We start from the raw sequence: 6,564 nt of genomic DNA on the forward strand, positions 1-6,564 counted from the left end.
TAATTCTAGGAAAATTTCCAAGAATTATTGTGTACACTCTAATTATATTTGACTTTATCTTTGTTAGAAAATAGGTAGCTGTAATATGAAAACTCCAAGTTCATAATCAATTTATACATCCCTGGTGAAAGGAACTGCTAAAGTATAACATTCTTGATTTCTAGATCAAAATATTAGAAATCATAATCTATCCCTTCACTCAACACTGCACTGCCTGGGGATCCCATTTCTGTTTAACACAGTCATACCGAAAGAGTGTCCTGCCCAATTCCTGATGGAAACAGACTGCAGGTGTTATGGACGAATCATTTCCACATTGTAGCTCACCTAGGTTGTTTACCATTAGAAGTATTTTGATTGCTTTTTATACCAAACATTCTGAGAGAAATATACTACTTTAAAATGTTATTAAAGCAAGACTGATATAAAAATCACCTTTGACCCCAGATAAATATTTTACCTTTCATATACCCCAAAATGCCGTCTGAGCTATCATTAATGTTAGCAACAAGGGGTTAAAAATCATAGACACCAAGACCGAAGCATGAATTAAAGACTCTCCAACTTGTCAATACAATTGGTTTAAAAAGTCATCAATACTACTGCAGTTTTAAATTTTTCTTATGGAGATTCAATTATAAACTATTAACAGTTGAAAATAACTCATTTTCTTGGGAGTAGGACACAAAGCACAAGATTAATCCTAATCATTTTAAAGGACCTTTATTTATACTACAAATTCACTCCCATAACTACAATGATATGAAAAATAACTGAAGTACAAAAACACAAAGGAAGTAATTTAACTGCATCATCTACATTCAATGGACTGTGTTAATAGAAAACAAAGTTAAACTAATAATTAGCTTACCAAATTCACATACATTCTTTTATTTTATTTCATTTAGTTTCATAAAAACTGGATTTTCATAAGATGATGCATAAAATGCCTATATACCCACATACATTTCCAGATCTTAACAATATTTATTTCAGAAATGTCTTTAGCTCCATAGTCAATGAACTGAATTAGTACTAAAATATTCAAAGGGTTTTCAGAAATTGCAAGACTTGCTCTGGGATGTTATTCATATTGGAAAAGATATTCGAAAAGCCTTATTTGTTAAGTTGAGATAGTTACTCCCACAGAAGAGCCATTAGCCCTTTGCATGTACAAAACAACTTCAGATACATCCACTATCTAAAGATGACACATGCTTTTGGTTTGTTTGTTTTTGAAAGGAATAGCTAACAAGCATATCAACAATACTGATTTTCAGTCAATATGATGGGATATTCAAACTTGATAAATATTGGGTTGATTACCTCTTAGTGTGAATAGATATGATCTTACAAAGAAAGTTATTTTCAACAGAAAGCCAGAAAGAGTTTATCCACTTTGTGTTTCACGGGAATAACCAGAGAGCAATACCTATTTGGTCCAGTTGGTCAAACTTACTCCAGGAGCATATGTTAAAAGTATAACAAATTTAAGAAGTCAAATACATATTTTGTACCGACAGTCATCTTCCAGCAATAATTTACTCCCTAAATATGTCTGAATCTTCTCATCTAACATATAATAAGAGCTGAAAGCGTTCTCTTTCATCTAACTTAATATTGTAAATCCTTTGATTCTGATGATATTATTTGACAAATAAAATGTACAAAAGCGTGGTCCAACTGAAATGACATGACAGAATACTGATACATAAAAACATTGCAACAAATTCAGCTCTTTTCAGCCTCACCCTGTCCACATTGGCAAGCAACATTGCTACAGCACATGCACACATATACACATACACAAATACCCAACATTAGAAAATATATATATATAATGTAGTACTGAAAAAGTAGTCCTTTACATGACTACTTACATTCCTTGTTTTTTTTAAGACACTTGTTTTCATCCAAAAAAGTAGCCCTGTCTATTGTCTTCATGTGGTTTCAATGATTGAAGGTGCTTAATGAAAAATCAAAATGTATTAGTAGTACTTTGCTATCAATTAAATCTCACTTTTTCTTTTTGGAAAATATAATGATCAAAGAAATAGTTGAGAATCAGCAAGCAATTGTTCAGAATCATGCTTCCAGTGCAAGTGGGTCAACAGTAAGTAATCCTCAATACCATTTTCCACAAAGTTTGTCACTGATACAATCGGCCTGCTTTCTCTTGCTGCTTCCATAGCCTGGACCTATTCCTTCATTGTACATGAAAAGTGTGATTCAACTGATTTCATTCAGATCTGTTCCTAGAATTATCAAGGATTTAGATTCTTGTCTGCAATATGATTAAACCTATGTTTCTTCATGTAGGCTGCTAAAAATGTATTTACCAAATTCAAGTAAATACATAAATTCTATTTCCATCTTTTTAAAACATAAAATTCTGCTTGCTCTATATATTGATCAGAGGCATGCATTTGTGGCTATCTAGGTCATTGCACATCTGTCTCTCTTCCTCTCTCTTTAATGTTTCTCATAGATAATAGGATTGCTCTATAATTATTGTAATTTACTTTGCTTTTATATTTTTGGTTGCATCATTTTACTTTCTGCTCTGCCATTTCCCAAATCAAATATATAGAAGGCATTGTTTCATCTTTTCTCATTCCTAGAATAAGCTGCACATGAAGACACCACTGGTCCTTATTTTCAGTCTGTATCTTTGAATACGGAGGAAAATCTTTCCTCTGCTTCCATCAATTCCCTAATCTCCAGTTAGAATAATTTCGAATAGTAAAAATATAAAAAGGGAAAATAAATCATGGTGAAAAAACAGATGCAGAAAATTCACCGGATTTTTCTGAACAGTTCAACTAACTTGAACTATTAGGGAAATACTTGGACACCTCATTCCCACTGTCACTCAAAGTCTCTGGTTAGGCAATTCTGATGAAGACGAGGAACATGATGAAAAAGTGAGGAATGGTATCAATTGCAAGAAAAAATGGAGAAAGATCCATGCAACTTTCTTCTTTTGGCTGCTGAAAATAATCAGGTTATTATAGTGCAGAGACTACTTTCCATAAAGGCCACTCATGTGAATACTAGGGATGATGATGAGTATACCCATATTCATCAAGAAGCCTACAGTGGACACTTAGAAACTGTCTGTGAGTTGGTGGCTGAAGCGGCAGATATTCATGCAATAACTGTAGATGGCTGGACAACCCTGTGCAGTGCTTATATGTGGAATAATAATAGAGTGGCTTTTTTCTTACTTCATCATGATGGAGATACCAATGGCCCCCTTGCATCTTGCTGATGGAAATAGAGTTAGCAAAGACATGTTGGATCTGCTTCTGTTGAACCATTATGTCAAATCAGCTCTGAAGAACAACTTGGAAGAAACTGTATTTGATATTGCCAAAAGGATAAGTATGTATCACTACCTCTTTGAAGTTTTGGAAGGCTGTACAAATTGCTCTCCTAAGTCATAATGGTTCGGTTAAGTTTCTTAAATTTCAAAAATGCCATTTCATTCTGTTTCCATACAAAATATTTTCACAATCCAACTAACAACAATAGCTTACTGCAACAATTCATGGATTCCATGGAAGTCTTCCAAGTCAATTGCCTTACTTTGATGTCAAAATGTATTCAAGAGTTAGTTGTATATATCTATAATGATTTCTGGAGAGTTTTTGCTTTTTATTGTAATTAAGTGGTTACATAATTTCCCTAATTTCACAGTATTGTGGGATAGTGACACTCAGTTAATATCACAAACACATTCTAACATTTCTGGAGAAAATTGTCTTTCACAGTCTATAACATTTATGAGTTCCATGAGCTTTGCAATACTGTTATTTCTTCCACATTGGTTGGTATGTACATTTCTTTTGTTTTGCATAACATCAGCTGTTCCCTTTTCCCACTTGTTCCCTCCCTTCTATCCCTGCCATTAACTTGCTTAGTTCATTTTGGTCAATGTCCAGTGCAACTAATGAATTTTTCCCTAATTTCCTCTATTTCTATGTCGTCTTCCTGGTTCCTCTTCATTGTACACATATATACCATACATGTGATCAGCAGCATGGGGCTATTTAGTAGAGATTTGACCAGATGAGTGAAAGTCCTTTGTTTCCTAAGTCCTGTTAAATATGTCGTATTACCTAACATTTTGGTTTTAACATCAACTTATCAGGGATACCATGTACTGTTGGTCTCAATGCTCTTGTCTTCTTTGCTCAACATGATCACCTTCTAGCTCCATCCATTTCCCTGCAAATGCCATTATTTTGTCATTTCTAATGGCTGAATAATATTCCATTGTGTATAGATACCACAATTTTGAGATCCATTCATCTGTGATGAGACATCTGGGTTGTTTCCAAATCCTGGCTATTATGAACAGTGCGGCAATAAACATGGAGGTGCATGTGTCCTTGTATACTGATTCCTGTTGTTCAGGATGGATGCCTAGAAGTGGTATGACTGGGTCATAAGGGAGGTCAATATTTAGCTTTCTTAGGATTCTCCAGACTGTTTTCCAAAGTGGTTGTATAAGTGTACATTCCCACCAGCAGTGTAGTAGGGTTCCTCTTTCTCCGCATCCCCTCCAGCATTTGTCATTGGATGACTTGAGGATGTGGGACATTCTGACTGGGGTAAGGTGGTATCTCATGGTTGTCTTTATTTACATTTCCTTTACACCCAGGGATGGTGAACACTTCCTAATGTGTTTCTTTGCCATTTTTATCTCTTCTTCTGAGAAGTCGCTCTTTAGTTCCCTTTCCCATTAAGTAATTGGTTTGTTAGGTTTGGGAGGGCCTGGTTTCTTGAGATCCCTGTATATATTGGATATTAACACCTTGTAGGATGTATTGCTGGTAAGTATTTTTTCGCAATTAATTGATTGTCTTTCTAGCTTGGTTGCAATCGCTATAGCTTTGCAGCTATAGCTTTGTTATAGCTTTTTATTGTAAGATAGTCCCATGTGTCATGTCTCACTCCAATTTGTTGTGACCCTGAGGCTCTGTTCAGGAAAATCTTTCCTGTGCCTATAAGTGCCTATAAGTTCAAGTGTCTCTCCTACTCTGCTTGCAGTGGTTTCAAAGATTCAGGTTTAATGCTAAGGTCTTTAATCCATTTTGAGCTGATATTGGTGTATGGTGATATGCTGCGGTCCACTTTTATTCTTCATGTGGCCATCCAGTTTTCCTAGCACCAGTGGTTGAAGAGGCTGTGTTTCTTCCATTTTATGTCTTTGGTTCCTTTGTCAAATATCAGCTGACTGTAGGCATGTGGATTTATTTCTGGATCTTCTATTCTATTCTATTGGTCTTCGGGTCTGTTTTTGTGCCAGTACCATGCTGTCTTTGTTATTATGGCTCTATAGTAGAGTTTGAAGTGCTGCATGGATATCCCTCCCATGTTTTCTTTATTCTCTAGAATTGTTTTGGCTATTCTAGGTCTTTTGTGGTTCCATACGAATTATTGGACTGTTTTCTGTATTTCAGAGATGTACATCATTGGGATTTTAATAGGAATTGCATTGAATTTGTATATTAATTGAGGCAGTATTGCCATTTTCCTATACTGTTTGCCTATCCAACAGCATGGGAGGTCTTTCCATTTCCTAGTGTCTTCTGTAATTTTTTTCTTTAACGTTTTATAGTTTTCATTAAATAGTTCTTTTAAAGCTTTGGTTAGGTTAATTCCTAAATATTTTATTTTAGGGGAGATTATTGTGAATGGGGTTTCTTCCTTTATTTCCCTTTCTGCGTCTACATTGTCAGTGTACAGGAAGGCAACTGATTTTATTGGATGGATTTTTGTATCCTGCTACATTGCCGAAGTGATTTTTGATTTCTAAGAGTTTGGGGATGGGGTTTTTGGGATTGTGAAGGTATAGTATCATGTCATATGCAAAAAGCTATAGTTTAATTTCTTCTTTCCCTATGCGGATCCTTTTAATGTCTTTTTCTTGCCTTATTGACCTGGCTAAGGTTTCCAGGGCTATATTGAACAGGAGTAGACACAGTGGGCATCCTTGCCTTGTTCCAGATTTTAAGAGAATTGATTGTAACTTTTCCCAATTAAGTATAGTATTAGCTATTGGTCTGTCATAAATGGCCTTTTTTTAAATTTAATTTTATTTTATTTGTGAACATACTGTACAGAGGGGTTACAATTACATGGGCAGGATAATGCGTATATTTCTTACCAAGCATTGCAGGCTCCTCCTTTGTTTTCCCTTCACATCCCTTCCCAGCCTCCCCCCACCCCCCCAATCCCAATCCTTCTCCTTCCCCTCCTTCCCCCCCACACCGACGTTGTAAAGCTCGTTTTGGAAATGACAACTTGTACTTCTCATTGTTGCAACAGGTCCACCTGTATCCTTAAACAACTGGTTTTTCTCCATCTCTTCCACAAGTTATACTGACATCAAATATAGTGAAAGCAGCCATTATACTGTGGGGGAGGGACATACAAAGCAACAAAGAGATAATTATATAAATGCGTTAGAAACACACGCATGAAAGAAAAAAAACATTAAAATACACATCTAAGGATTCATTTTCCTGAACATCACATTATTTGACCTTTTCTGCT

The 6,564-nt window shown here is 35.4% G+C and overlaps 1 pseudogene; it reads left to right on the forward strand.

Moving 5' to 3' along the window:
* The first annotated feature begins 2,781 nt into the window (after positions 1 to 2,781).
* LOC138822100 (ankyrin repeat domain-containing protein 49 pseudogene) lies at positions 2,782 to 3,446 on the forward strand (annotated as a pseudogene).
* The last annotated feature ends 3,118 nt before the right edge of the window (positions 3,447 to 6,564 follow it).

This window comes from Dipodomys merriami, unplaced genomic scaffold (assembly GCF_024711535.1).
Source record: "Dipodomys merriami isolate MVZ:Mamm:240054 unplaced genomic scaffold, mDipMer1.0.p SCAF_988, whole genome shotgun sequence".
NCBI classification, from domain to species: domain Eukaryota; kingdom Metazoa; phylum Chordata; class Mammalia; order Rodentia; family Heteromyidae; genus Dipodomys; species Dipodomys merriami.